The sequence below is a fragment of the Lactuca sativa genome, chromosome 3 (assembly GCF_002870075.4).
Source record: "Lactuca sativa cultivar Salinas chromosome 3, Lsat_Salinas_v11, whole genome shotgun sequence".
NCBI classification, from domain to species: Eukaryota; Viridiplantae; Streptophyta; class Magnoliopsida; order Asterales; family Asteraceae; genus Lactuca; species Lactuca sativa.
In genome coordinates, this window is record NC_056625.2 from 268,789,886 (window position 1) to 268,804,279 (window position 14,394).

The window sequence follows — 14,394 nt, forward strand, 5'->3', positions numbered from 1 at the left end:
CTCGCCAAGTTCATGTGTATCTTCAACCTACTCGCCGAGTAGGTTCATGCACTCGACGAGTAGGAGCCACAGAGTGCAGATTTTCAACTTTTGCTGCTGGAAATGGACTAGAAACATTACCCTAAACTGTTTTGGTGTTTTAAAACTTGTTTTAGTTGGAGTAATGGTTGTTCTAATCCATTTACAATAACATATATCAAAATTCCATGTTTTTTATGTGTTCATATAATTCTTGAAATTTGATGATCATGTTCATGTTCTTATGAATTTAGAAGATGATAGGAATTATTTGCTGAATTGTTTAGAATTAATTCTTGATCATTTATGTGTTTTAATGGAGTCCATAATTTTTCCTCAAGTTATGGATATCCAAATGTCACTTTCTTTAACACACACATTTAAACACATAAGTTACATGAAAATGAAGAGTCTTCATTTTTATGAACCTTTAATTCATAAGTTATGAAATGAAAAATTTTGGATAGTTACAAAACTTGCCCTCAAGTTTTGGAATTTGTAAAGTTTCACACACTTTAATAAACTTTAATTCCAACCCTTAGAATTTTAATAGTTAAAATTCAACCCTTATACTATTTATAACATTAATGGTTAATTATTATATATATATGTATAAGAATAAGTCGTTCTACCGTTAGTAGGACTCATTCATGAAGCCGGTCTATAAGGTGGGTATAAGGTTGTTGCCTATAAAATGGCGACTTAATGGGTGTCCACTCTCACCCACCGCTTGCTTGACTGGTGGAGGGTCGTTAGCCGAACGAGTAGGACAATGACTTTAAATCCTCATTAAAAGTATAATGGTTATTATAAAGTAACTAAACCTTTTTAATTCCCAATCTTAGTTATTTTAGGAAAAATGTGAACATGGTGCTAGTCCATGGAATTCACACTTTGTACCTTACCAAGTCGTTGGTGGAGCGTGTGTGGTTAACCAACATACTAACTTGGACTAGTAAGGATCACGAAGGGTGACTTAATGTTTATCATAGATCAATGGAGCGTGTGTGGTTAACCAGCACATTGATTAGGTGATAATATTAAGGGTACCAAGTGAATTAGCATGGTTATTCACACCTTGTTTTGTGATCCTCGGCATCCCAGTCACAAAACTTGAAGGGCACAATCGAGATTGAAACATGCCATTGAAAAGTTCAATGAATCTCAAAAGAATCTAGGAATTTCAAATCCAATTAAAACCTAATAATTCATTTTGTTTTTCATGGTGGAAATTGGTGAATCGTCATTCACTTACCTTTCAAATATATTATTACTTAGATTACGACATCCCTCTTCTAAGTATAATATATTGTGATTGGGTCCTAGCCTTAATATTACATTTGGGTGTCTTATTAAGGATTCTATATATCTAATCTAAACTTGATTTCTTCCTTCAGATGTCTTCCAACACTAATGCTTCAGGCTCTAACCCAACTGGTTCTTTCTCTCTCATGAATCTTTGTGGGAGGGTCATCTTTGATGGTTCCAACTTCATGGATTGGATTAGGAACATCAGGATGGTTACTCGTTATGAGGACAAGGAATATGTCCTCGATAAGGAGTTAAAAGAACTTGATGAGTCTACTGCTACTCCTGAGGAGATCGCTGAATTCAGGACACATGAGAGAGATGCTACTAAGGTGGCATGTATCATGATGGCCACGATGACAGCCGAGCTCCAAAAGTCATATGAAGATTTCTACCCTTTTGAGATGCACCAAGACCTGATGGAAAGGTACCATCGGAGTGCTCGTCAGGAGCGGTATGAAATAATCTCCTTCATAATAACTACCCGCATGAAGGACAGTGATTCCGTCACGGCTCACATGCAAAAGATGCAAAGGTATGTGGATCATTTGCTGAAGCTGAATGTGAACATCCCTGAGGAGTTGGCAATTGACATCATTTTGCACTCCTTACCTTCTTGTTATGACCATTTTCGTATGACATATCATATGAACAAGGAGGAAGTTACCCTCAGCAAGCTTCAAGGACTCTTGAAGACCGCGGAAACCGGTCTTAAGGGCAAGGCGGTTGTTACCTCTACTACTCCTACTCCAACATCTACCCCTGTTTTGGCTATCGGGCAAGGCAAAGGGAAAAAGAGGAAGCACCCTTCGAAGGGTACCAAGGGAAAGTCTCTTGAAGGCTCCTCATCGAAGACCAAGAGCGGTTCTGTCACTCCTTCTGCCATTCCCAAGGATGCTGAATGCTTTTATTGCCATGAAAAGGCACACTGGAAGCGAAACTGCCCTAAGTACTTGCAGGATCTAAAGGATGGGGAAGTGAAACCCACTCATGCAGGTATTTACACTATATTGTCTAATTACTCATTATATTCTAACTCTTGGGTGCTTGATACAGGATGTGGTATTCACATATGTTCTGATATGCAGGGCCTAAGAAGAAGTGAGGATGTGGAGCATGGGAAAATAAACTTGATCATGGGGAATAGGAAGGCTTCACCTGTTTCCAAGATTGGAGTTTATACTTTGTTGCTTAATAATGGGTTAAAATTAGATTTGAATAAATGTGTGTACTCGTCTGAAATGGCGAGAAATATTATTTCTTTTCATGCTTTGTACAAACAAGGTTTTACCTTTTCGTTTGATAATGAATGTGGTGGTATTAATGCTTTCTTTAAAAATGTGTTTTATTTTAAAGCATTACCTTGTGATGGTGTGTATCAAACTGTGTCGATTGTAGACAACTTAGGAAATAATGTGTTGTATATTGATTCTTCTACTAGCCTAGATAAAGCATCATTGTGGCATTGTCGTCTTGGACATGTAAACAAGAAACGCATAGGCCAACTCCAAAAGAGTGGAGTCTTGGAATCATTCGACCTTAAATAGGATGATAGTTGTGAATCTTGTCTACTTGGAAAGATGAAAAAATCACCCTTCACTGGAACTTGTGAAAGGGGTGAGGGTTTGTTGGACCTAATACATACTGATGTATGTGGGCCATTCAAAACTGCCACAAGGGATGCTAATGGGTATTATGTGAATTTTATTGATGATTTTAGTAGATATGGGTATGTCTACCTAATCAAACATAAGTCAGAAACCTTTGGAAGGTTTAAGGAATTCAAACAGGAAGTAGAAAATCAATTGTCCAGGAACATTAAGATGCTTCAATCCGATCGAGGTGGTGAGTATCTTAGTACCGAGTTCCTTGACTATCTTAAGGAGTGTGGGATTGTCTCACAATTGACTCCTCCCAGGACACCACAGCTGAATGGTGTAGCTGAGAGGCGTTATCGAACCTTGTTGGACATGGTTCGCTCTATGATGAGTCGAGTTTCGCTACCAATCTCTTTTTGGGGGTATGCCTTAGAGACTGCCGCCCATATCCTTAATCTAGTCCCTACAAAGAAGGTTACCAAAACACCTCATGAGATGTGGACTGGGAAGGTTCCCAATTTGGACAACATCAAGATTTGGGGTTACGAGGCTTTCGTGAGGCGTGAGACTCATGATAAGCTCGAACCCCGAAGTGAAAGGTGTATTTTCATCGGCTACCCATAGAAATCCTTCGGTTACCTCTTCTACAGACCCAGTGAGAATGTGGTCTTTGTAGCAAGAAGAGGGGTCTTTCATGAGAGAGAATTTATAAGCCAAGGAGACAGTGGGAGGCAAATTGATCTTGAAGAAATTCAAGAAGCAATTGGTGAAGGAACCTCAGACACTAGCAATCAACCTGAGGAGGAAACTCCTGTTGAGCAAGCTGATATGTTTGTACCTCCGAGGCGTTCCACATGGGTTAGGAACACACCTTCGTTTTATTATGGCTTTCATATTACTACGGAAGGTGATACGTTTATCAGCGATAGTAAACTGGTAAATTTGGATGAACCTAGCAGTGTCAAGGAAGCCATGGCAGGCCCGGAGTCTGCTAAATGGAAGGAGGCTATGGACAGCGAGATACAGTCCATGTATGACAATCAAGTTTGGAACTTGGTTGACAATGTACCAGGCCGTAAAACAGTCGGGTGCAAATGGATCTTCAAGAAGAAGACCGACATGGAAGGAAAAGTGCATACTTATAAGGCTCGACTGGTTGCGAAGGGATTTACTTAGACTCAGGGTATTGATTATGATGAAACCTTCTCGCCGGTAGCAAAGATTAAGTCTATTAGGGTTATGCTAGCCATTGCAGCATATCATGATTATGAAATATGGCAAATGGATGTCAATACCGCTTTCCTTAATGGAAAGTTGGCTGAGGATGTGTACATGAATCAGCCAGAGGGTTTTGCCAGTGTAGAGTACCCTAACAGAGTATGCATGCTTGAGAAATCCATTTATGGATTAAAACAAGCATCTCGTAGCTGGAATCTTTGTTTTGATGAGAAGGTCAAAGAGTTTGGCTTCTCGAGAAGTGAAGATGAGTCTTGCGTGTATGTTAGAGCTAGTGGGAGTATAGTTAGCTTCTTGGTACTGTATGTGGGTGACATACTACTTATAGGAAATGACATCCCAACCTTGCAGGAGGTTAAGTCCTGGCTTGGGAAGTGCTTTGCTATGAAGGACCTAGGGGAGGCTACCTATATCCTAGGGATAAGGATATTAAGAGAAAGTAGTAAGAGACTAATTGGACTTAGTCAGAGTACCTACTTGGATAAGGTGTTGAAAAGGTTCAACATGCAGAATTCCAAGAAAGGAGATTTACCGATCCAAAGCAATGCCAAACTGAGTAAGACTCAGAGTCCGAGTACAGAGGCAGCGATAGCTGAGATGAGCCAATTACCGTATGCTTCCACTGTTGGCTCGATCATGCATGCTATGACTTGTACCCGCCCTGATGTTGCATTTGCTTTGAGCATGGTCAGCAGGTATCAGGGGAACCCTGGCAAGGCTCATTGGACCGCGGTAAAGAACATTCTCAAGTATCTGCGAAGGACTAAGGATTGGATCCTTACCCTTGGTGGGAGTGATGACTTGAGAGTATTAGGGTATAGTGATGCTGGTTTTCAGACTGATAGGGATAACTTCCGCTCTCAGTCGGGCTGGGTCTTTACCTTAAATGGAGGGGCAATTTCTTGGAAGAGTTCCAAGCAGGAGACAGTGGCTGATTCGACTTGTGAATCAGAGTATATAGTAGCAAGTGAAGCAGCGAAGGAGGCGATATGGCTAAAGAACTTCATCGGAGACCTTGGAGTTGTACCAGCTATTAAGGAACCTATGGAGATTTTCTATGACAACAATAGTGCGGTTGCCTTAGCCAAGGAACCAAGAGATCATGGCAGATCTCGACACATTGACAGAAAATATCACTTCATAAGACACAAGATTGAAGAAGGACTCCTCGTGACAAGGAGGATATCATCGGATGGGAATCCTGCAGATCCCCTTACGAAGGGACTGACGAGGGTTAAGCATTTTCAGCATGCGAGGCGCATCGAGCTGAGGGACGATATTAGTTTTACAGATTAGATAGTTTTCTTGAAACTTGTAAAATGTAATCGACGTTTGATGATGAATAAAATTTGTGATTTATTTATGAGTAAAGTGTTACTATCATTGTCAATTATTTACTATTGTTTCAGTTTTGCATGTTTTGACTTCCAGAATAATTAATTTATTCAAACCTCCACAATCGGTCATACGTCGGAAGTAGGTATGAATCAAGATTGTCATGAATTGGGTTTGTAGATGGCTAAAAGTGTTTAGACATGGCAATGGTTGCTGCAACGTTCATGAGTACTTATAAGTTATGAGTATTGGTATAAACCCACGCTCACTTGTATCACTTCATGGAATTTATCTCGAGTGATCGTGAGACGATAATATCATATAAGTCTTCAAACCTAGAGATATGAGTTGTTACCTATGAGTTGGTTGTGCATTGATTGCACGTAAACGCATCAGTAACTTGATGTTATAAAACGTGCCTTTGTGTATAATTTAGCAAGTAGTAGAACAAGCATATGAGTCGAAGTTTATCTGTTCCTTCTAGAAATAGAAGCGATATCTGGGCCCCTCGACGATTTTGTGTTGACCCATGTACCGGGCCCGGTCAGAACTAAACTGATGTGTTCAGTAAAGTTCTTTGTCAAACAAATCAGAAATCGAGAAACAACTGCCAGAAAATAAGCAAGACATAGTTCCATGTGTTTGTTCGGCTGATATCATGAGAACAAAGGATTAAATTATCACTTGTCTTAAAATGGCGCTTCATAGTTCAACAGAGTTTTCAAGAGCTACGATTGCTGGTTGGTTCCTGAAGTTATATAGGCAAATAGAGTTATTAGACTTATCCAAGTGGGAGTCTGTTGGATAAGGTGTCTAAGTCCATAACTTATTTGGTATATACTTGACCCGACCCGGCATGGTCCATTTGGGTTGCATTTCACCCGAACAATTTATGGATAATTTATGAGAGTTATACACCTATGTTTATTAATATATTATAAGTTATAATATATTAATATGAGGTTATGTTATTTAATTAGTCTTAGTCTTAAATTAATTATGAATTAATTTAGAGATTAAAAGGAAGACTAATTAGATTATGGGCTATTGGTTTTATATGGTGCGGGCTAACACTCATTTGTTAATGGGCTAGGCTTGGATGGAAGTCCATGGAGCTTTTAACCCATAGGTCGTTGGAAAAGGAAAGGTCATGGGTTATTAGGGTTTCACCCTAACCATGTACACTATATAAGCATGCTTATGGTGCATGAAATGGCAACTAGTGAACTAGTGTGTGTGTGCTTGTGTGTGGCCGAAATTAGTGTGTGTATACACTCTCTCAAAGTTTTCCAAGAGTTTGTGGTGATTTGTGATTCCATTTGAGGCATTCACACTATTGGTGCTTGGCCCTCAAACTCCTCAAGAATCAAACTCATCAAAAAGGTATGTAATCTCTTCTAACTCTTTTATGTTGAAATGTTCCCCATGCCATGTTAGATAGGTTATGAACCTTGGAAAATTATTATTTTGCATGTATTTAGACAAACATAGATCCAAGGTTTATTATGGTTGCATGCACACTTAGGAAGTGTTAGATTGCTCAAAACCCAACAGCCAGTGTCAGTGATATCAGACCAAGATGTGCGGTTCACTTCCAGGTTTTGGAAGAAGTTTCATGATGAGTTGGGCACTTGTCTGCATTTTAGCACCGCCTTTCACCCGCAGACGGATGGTCAGAGCGAGCGGACCATCCAGACGTTGGAGGATATGTTGCGGGCATGCGTGATAGACTTTGGTGGTAGTTGGGATACCTATCTTCCCTTGGCTGAGTTCTCGTACAACAACAACTACCACGTGAGTATCGACCGCCCTCCATTCGAGATGTTGTACGGACGGAGGTGCAGGACCCCGATATGTTGGGGTGAAGTTGGCCAGAGGGTCATGGGGAGCACTGAGGTGGTGCTCAAGATGACTGAGAGAATCTTGCAGGTTTGAAGCAGGCTGCAGACTACGCAGAGTCAGCAGAAAAGTTACACCGACAAGCGCCGGTCAGACCTGGAGTTCCAGGTCAGGGATATGGTTCTCCTGAAGGTTTCGCCTTGGAAGGGCGTCATTCAATTCAGGAAGCGGGGCAAGATGGCCCCGAGATACATTGGTCCGTTCAGGGTTGTAGCCCGGGTGGGCAAGGTGGCATATAGGCTGGATTTGCCAGCCAAGCTCAGTCAGATCCACAACACCTTCCATGTCTCCCAGCTGCGGAAGTGCATAGTGGTTGATTCAGCGGTGGTTCCGTTAGAGGATATCCAGGTTGATGACAGCATGAATTACATTGAGCGCCCAGTCGCAATCCTAGACCGGAAGTCGAAGGATCTAAGGAACAAGAAGGTGGAATTAGTGAAGGTGCAGTGGCAACACCAAAAGGGTTCAGAGTGGACTTGGGAGCCAGTGGAAGAAATGATGGAGCATTACCCCGAGCTGTTTCAGGATCGAGCACCAGACTATGAGGACAAAGTCTAAAATAAGCGGGGGAGATTTGTAGCACCTGGTTCCTGGTATGTAAAATTTATCTAAGTGTTTTGCATTATTAGGCTTGGACTCGGCGAGTTGTAGGCCCGACTCGCCGAGTAGGGACGGGCTATGGAGCACGTTTAAGTTGGCGACTCGACGAGTCCATATTCTGGACTCGGCGAGTCCCCACTGTCTGATGAAACCCTAATTCCAAGGGTTTGCACCCTATTTAAACCAACCTTATGCGCCCCAAGCTCGCCCCCTTCACCCCTAGAGCTCCATATATCGTCCAACCCTTGTTCCTTGTGAGATTGAAATGCTTTGGTGTGTTTTCTTGAAGATTTTGAGAGAAAAGAAGAGTAGATCAAGAAGAGAAGAAGGAGGCCAGACATCTTGGTGTTATTTCAGTGATTTCCTTGAGGTATAACTCAGTTTCCCTCTATTTTCATGCTTATAGTCCCTTATAGCTCCATTAAAGTTCTTCTTGAGCCATTTCCAAGCTTAGGTATGATTTTGGGGTCTGTAATAAGTTGATTAACCTTTAGATCTAGGCATGATTGAGCTCCAGGAGCTCGGATCCACTGCCTTTATGAAGCCACATTGCATAAAATCCATAGAAACACTCTTTTAGTGCAATTGGAGCCCTAAAACCTTCATTGGTGTTTATTTACACGTAAAGTTGGAAACTTTACGTGTTAATCAACCCCTAGAAACCCAGATCTAGGTATGGAATGAGCTGGATTCAAGCAAAATCGAGTATATAGTATTTGCATGTGACAAACTCGGCGAGTCGAGTCGCAAGTCCCCGAGTTTTCCCCCTTCTCGTGTTTGCGGAGTGGAGTAGTGAGTCATGGGGTGTGACTCAGTGAGTCGGAAGCCAGGCTCACCCATGAAGTAACTCGGCGAGTCCAAGGCAATCTTCTTGCCTCAAGAACAGACTCGGCGAGTTGTTCATACAACTCGGCGAGTCTCAGCATAGCATGTTCTTCGGATGAAGATGAACTCGACGAGTTGTTCATACAACTCGGCGAGTAGGATGAAGGACTATTGGACATCGGTAAGAAGAAAACTCGTCGTGTAACACCCAGATTTCCAAAAACAAAATTTTCATTTAATTAATCAATTTAATATTAAGAACACTTGTTTAAAATCTTTTTCATATTCGAATTACAAAACATAATTTCATTTTCATTATAATAGAAGACCAGGATCCTCCAAAATACAACTCTTTCTTCGGTGTGTACAATCGAACCGTCGCCATCCCGCGTCACTATAAGAACCTGAAACGACATAACATAAACAATGTAAGCACGAAGCTTAGTGAGTTCCCCAATATACCTTACGCACATACGCCTTCCGGCCCGGACCTTTCGGTCCACATAACATTGCCTTCCGGCCCGGACCTTTCGGTCCACATAACATTGCCTTCCGGCCCGGATCTTTCGATCCACATAACATTGCCTTCCGGCCCGGATCTTTCGATCCACATAACATTGCCTTCCGGCCCGGATCTTTCGATCCACATAACATTGCCTTCCGGCCCGGATCTTTCGATCCACATAACATTGCCTTCCGGCCCGGACCTTTCGGTCCACAATAGATATCGCCTTCCGGCCCATAAGATAATTGCCTTCCGGCCCATACACATATATAACACATAATACAAATACTCTAACACATAAAGCACATATATCATATATCATACCTGACCTTTCTGTCACATAATACCTTGCCTTCCGGCCCATATATAAGCATGTAAATCACGCGTAGCAGCTAACTTTCCATTTATAGCATATAAACATAACACATAACATACTTGACCTTCCGGTCACACAATCAAACCCTTCCGGGTGAGGTATAGTGAGAAGACTCACCTCGCGGGCACTGGAAGATAGCAACTCCTAAAATCCCTTGCACTTGATCCTCCGAGCTACAAGCTCCATGTCACATCATATGTCTCTTATTAATACTTCTATCTTCCTCATTAGTTGACCCTAAGAAATCACGCCGGTCAACTCTAGTCAACAGTCCGCTGTCAACTCGACTGGACTCGGCGAGTTCCCTGGCGACTCGGCGAGTCTGGTCGTCCTTCATTCCTCTAAAATTCCCTTCTACTCGTCGAGTACTCTCTTTGACTCAACGAGTTACTCCTGGAAGAATCGCGGGGCCACCCCGACTCCACTCGCCGAGTCTGAAGAACAACTCGGCGAGTCCCAGTGAATCTTCAAGCTACTCGCCGAGTCTGATCATCCGACTCGGCGAGTCCACGCCATGCAGTCGATCAAACTGCTTCCTGAGATACATATTTTCCCGAATATACAAACATAGGACCTTCTGGACCTCTAAGGGGTACTAATACAGGGTTATAAACGTTGGATAGTAACACAACAATCCATCTAATCCCAAATGGGTTTCATAAACCCTAAAATCGTGTACACATCAAAATAACAGGAATGGTCCGAAACATAACCTGAAAACGTACTCTCTGTGTCCCCAAACCTCAGAACTCGACCCCCCTTGCTCTTCCTTTGGCCACAATCCTTCCTCTTCTTGCACCACAATTCCTTCAAAGTCAATAATGGCCTTCAAGTTTGCTCTAGATGCCACAGTCGTTTAGGGTTCTCCACAATCGGCCAAAAGACGTGAAATGACGACATAACAACCCTTATATATGACCCAATACTGAACGGATAGGGTTTCTGCTGAACAACGTCGACTCGCCGAGTCTACATCTGGACTCGTCGAGTCCAGTCGCGAACCCGCGACCAAGTCTGCGACCCTACTCGGCGAGTCTTGCTCCAACTCGCCGAGTCTCCCCTTTAAAACACCCCAAAATGCAATTTAACAATACCTGAGATTTTGGGCTGTTACAATTCTCCCCCACTAGAATTAGACTTCGCCCTCGAAGTCTCACTCTGAAAATAGCTCTGGCTGCTGCTCCCGCATCTCACGTTTCGGCTTCCTAGGCACTACCGATCTCCCGAGACCGCTACTGAACCAATACCAGAGGTACCTCCTTGTTCCTCAGAACCTTGATCTTCCGATCTCCGACGGCCACTGGCCTCTCGACGTAACACAGGCTCGCATCCACCTAATCGTTCCCTAGAAGAACCACTGCTGACTCATCCGCTATACACCTCTTCAACTGCGACACATACCAGTGTCATGGATCCGTCCCAATTCCGTTGACAGCTCCAAACGATAGGCCACCCTTCCTACCTTCGCACCTTCACGAAAAGACCCAACATACCGGGGCCCCCCATTTACCCCTCTTCCTAAGACGAAGCACCCCATCAGAAATACGAAGTCGCTGACCTGAATCACATGCTCGTAACGGCGTCTGCCTGCATAACTTTCCTGTTAACTCTAGACGATCACTAACTCTCTTTAACCTGCTGAGTCTGCTTTGTCAACTAAAGTACGAACTCTGAACTGCTCATCACTCTCTGCAATCGGAAATTACCCACGATGCACTCTGCTCCAAATCTCAACGATCACTCAACCCATAAGGGTTAGGAAACCCTGAACCACCGAATCCCCGATCCAAAGCCCACTTTGCCCATTCTGGACCGACTGAGAGATCCGTTCTCCCTCTCAGATCAACTCTCACAAGTTCCCTCTTGTCATCACACACATACTGAACTAGTCCCAACACCCGCATGTGGAAAGACCCGATACACTGATGATATCCTCGAACATCTCCCAAGATGAACCACCACATCCACCCTACACTCTGATCAGATTCGCACTGAGAATTGAAAATTTTCTCTCTCCATGCATCCCTTCTGAGCCTCAACAGACATCCCAACCGGATGGGTTCCTACTCCACTGCCGCGAACACGATGCTCAAAACCATACTCGAAATACTCTAACCATAACTCTGCTCTGCAGCTTTCACTTTCGTGAACTTGCACCCCCTTCGGAGTTACATACCTTCCTCTTTTCCTTTTTCACGGAACTCTCTTGAACATATTGCCACTCCAACCGGTGCCACGGTGCTCGCCCCAAGCGACACCACCCTTTTCGCGTAACCGCTATCCACATACTCTGGTTCCCATTGCAGGGGCTCTCAATCCCATACACTCTCTCCACTCATCAGAATCACTGCCTCAGCTAAACAAGATCACTAACCCGGGGCCAGACCTTCCAATGCAATCACACTGCACATACGCGATCCGCAAATCTCAAACTAATCCAGCAATACCAACAGAGTCTCCAGTATGACTGGACCGACTCTCACAACACATACTAACCACTCGAGGCTATATCTCTGTGGGTCCGTACACCCAACTCTGCGAACCCTTAGGTTCTAACTCTGGAACGTTCCGGTTCCAGCTCTAGAAACATGCACCACATAATCCCGTGGGGTTAATGCAGTACAACCCATCACGTTCCTCAAACATACCAATACTCTGATCACATAACCCCGATTACTTACTCAAGCTTGATCCCGGCCTTCTCTCAGGCCTCCAAAATCGAATGCCCTAGGTCTGTATCTCGCCCCGCATACCCAACACTCGCTCTCGTCGACCTATACTTTGCGCTGACAAACACTGCTGAATCCCAACAGCTAAGCACCCTTACATACTCATCGATCTCCCGGAGAATTTTACAATTCTCCCCCACTAAAGCACTGACTAACTGCCACCGATCATCATTAACGACCTTTCAGAACCATCCTGCACAAAGAGAACATTTACCCACTGACTGCTTCCCACAAGCGTAAGCAACCCTCAGCAAAACACATCTCCTCCCTGATCAATCCGCTCAAAAGAATCCGATCTTTCAATTATCCACTCCACAACTACAGATGCTACCCGTCATTCAACCCAGTGCCGCATCTCCACTATCAACCCTCACGAACGATGACCAACGGAATTTCCAAGCAATAACCCATAACCAAACCCACAACCTGCCAAAGGTTGAACATCGCATCGAAAACCGCTCAAGGCTACCGGTACCAAAACACCAAACTATAATCATACTAAACCATCAGGGAACAACGAATGCCAAGCGAAAACCTGAAGCACCAATTCATAACCATGCCAAACCCGCGAAACAACGAATACCGCATCGAAATCCACACCAGACACCAGCACATACGATACGCCACAATCAACGCAAGCTACTCAAGACATCAAGAGAGCATCATACCCGCAGCTGCCTCCCGCACTGCTCCGTCTCCCTCTGCCGCAAGCCGATAGGCACGACCCTGAGCCCTTGGGCTCTGCTCCATCCTGTCCTCCTCCTGAACTCCTCAAGGTGGCCGATGCTAGAGCCTGCACCGGTCCTGCAGGAAACTAAGGACGGTTGACCCTCAAATGTCCAACCTACCGACACTGATAACAAATCCTGAAATCCCGAATTGGCACTGACTGCCGACAATCCCGTGCCCCATGCCCCTCCTTTCCGCACTTGCGGCATGCACCACTGGGCCAACAAGCTCCGGTGCCATCTCTCTCACACTTCCCACAAGTGTGACCGCTCCGATTCCCCATTCTAACGTCTACGATCATGGACCGTTTCGGCGCCGACTGCGACTGCATCGGGGCCTGCCCCATCTCACGCTACTGCAACTCAACCTCTAACTCACGCCACATGGCGGCCTCCTGCGATACCAACACGGTCTCGCGTCTCTGCGCAGACACGAACTGTCTGATACCCCCCCCTCTTGAGCATACTCGGATTTCGGGATATCTGAGCCTGCTCCGAAGCGAACTCAGGGCAAAACATCGCCCTCTCAATAAACATCCCGGTGCTCTCAGTCACCGACTCCAAATCCTGCCTCAGCTTAAAGAACTTCCGAGCCAATTTCTCCTTTTCATCCCGCGGAACATAGCGAGTACTGAACATCCCTCTGAATTGATCCCATGAAACCGCAGCCCTCTGCGCATCGGAAAATGACATCGTGGTCAATCTCCACCAATCCTTCGCCCCGAGCCTCAACAGGTTCAGAGCACACCCCACCCTCTGATCAGCAGGGCATAAACTCGTGGAGAAACACCCCTCCATGTCTGATAACCATCTCATAGCAACAATCGAGTCCTGAACTCCATCGAATGTGGGAGGCTTCGCATAATAGAAGTCCCGATACTGAAAACCCCGACTAGCCCCTTTCTTTGCCGTTGCTACAGCCGCTGTAACCGCCGCGGCAGCCGTCTCTGCGAAAGCCGCATATCGCTCGTCAAAATACTTCAATCATAGTGGTCCTGATCGACCCAAACAATTCTGGCGACTCAGCCCGCAACAATGCAGCAACCTCATCACGCCGGATCTCGCAAATCCTCGCATCCCGCTCGCTCGTGCTCGTCCGATCGATAACCGGATAACAAAATAGCCACAAGCATCATCCACTACGAACCATGGTACTCATCCCATGACATCCCTCCTCAACATGCTTCGGTGTATGGTACCTGAACCATAGCACCACTCCTCAATCTGCCCCAATGTA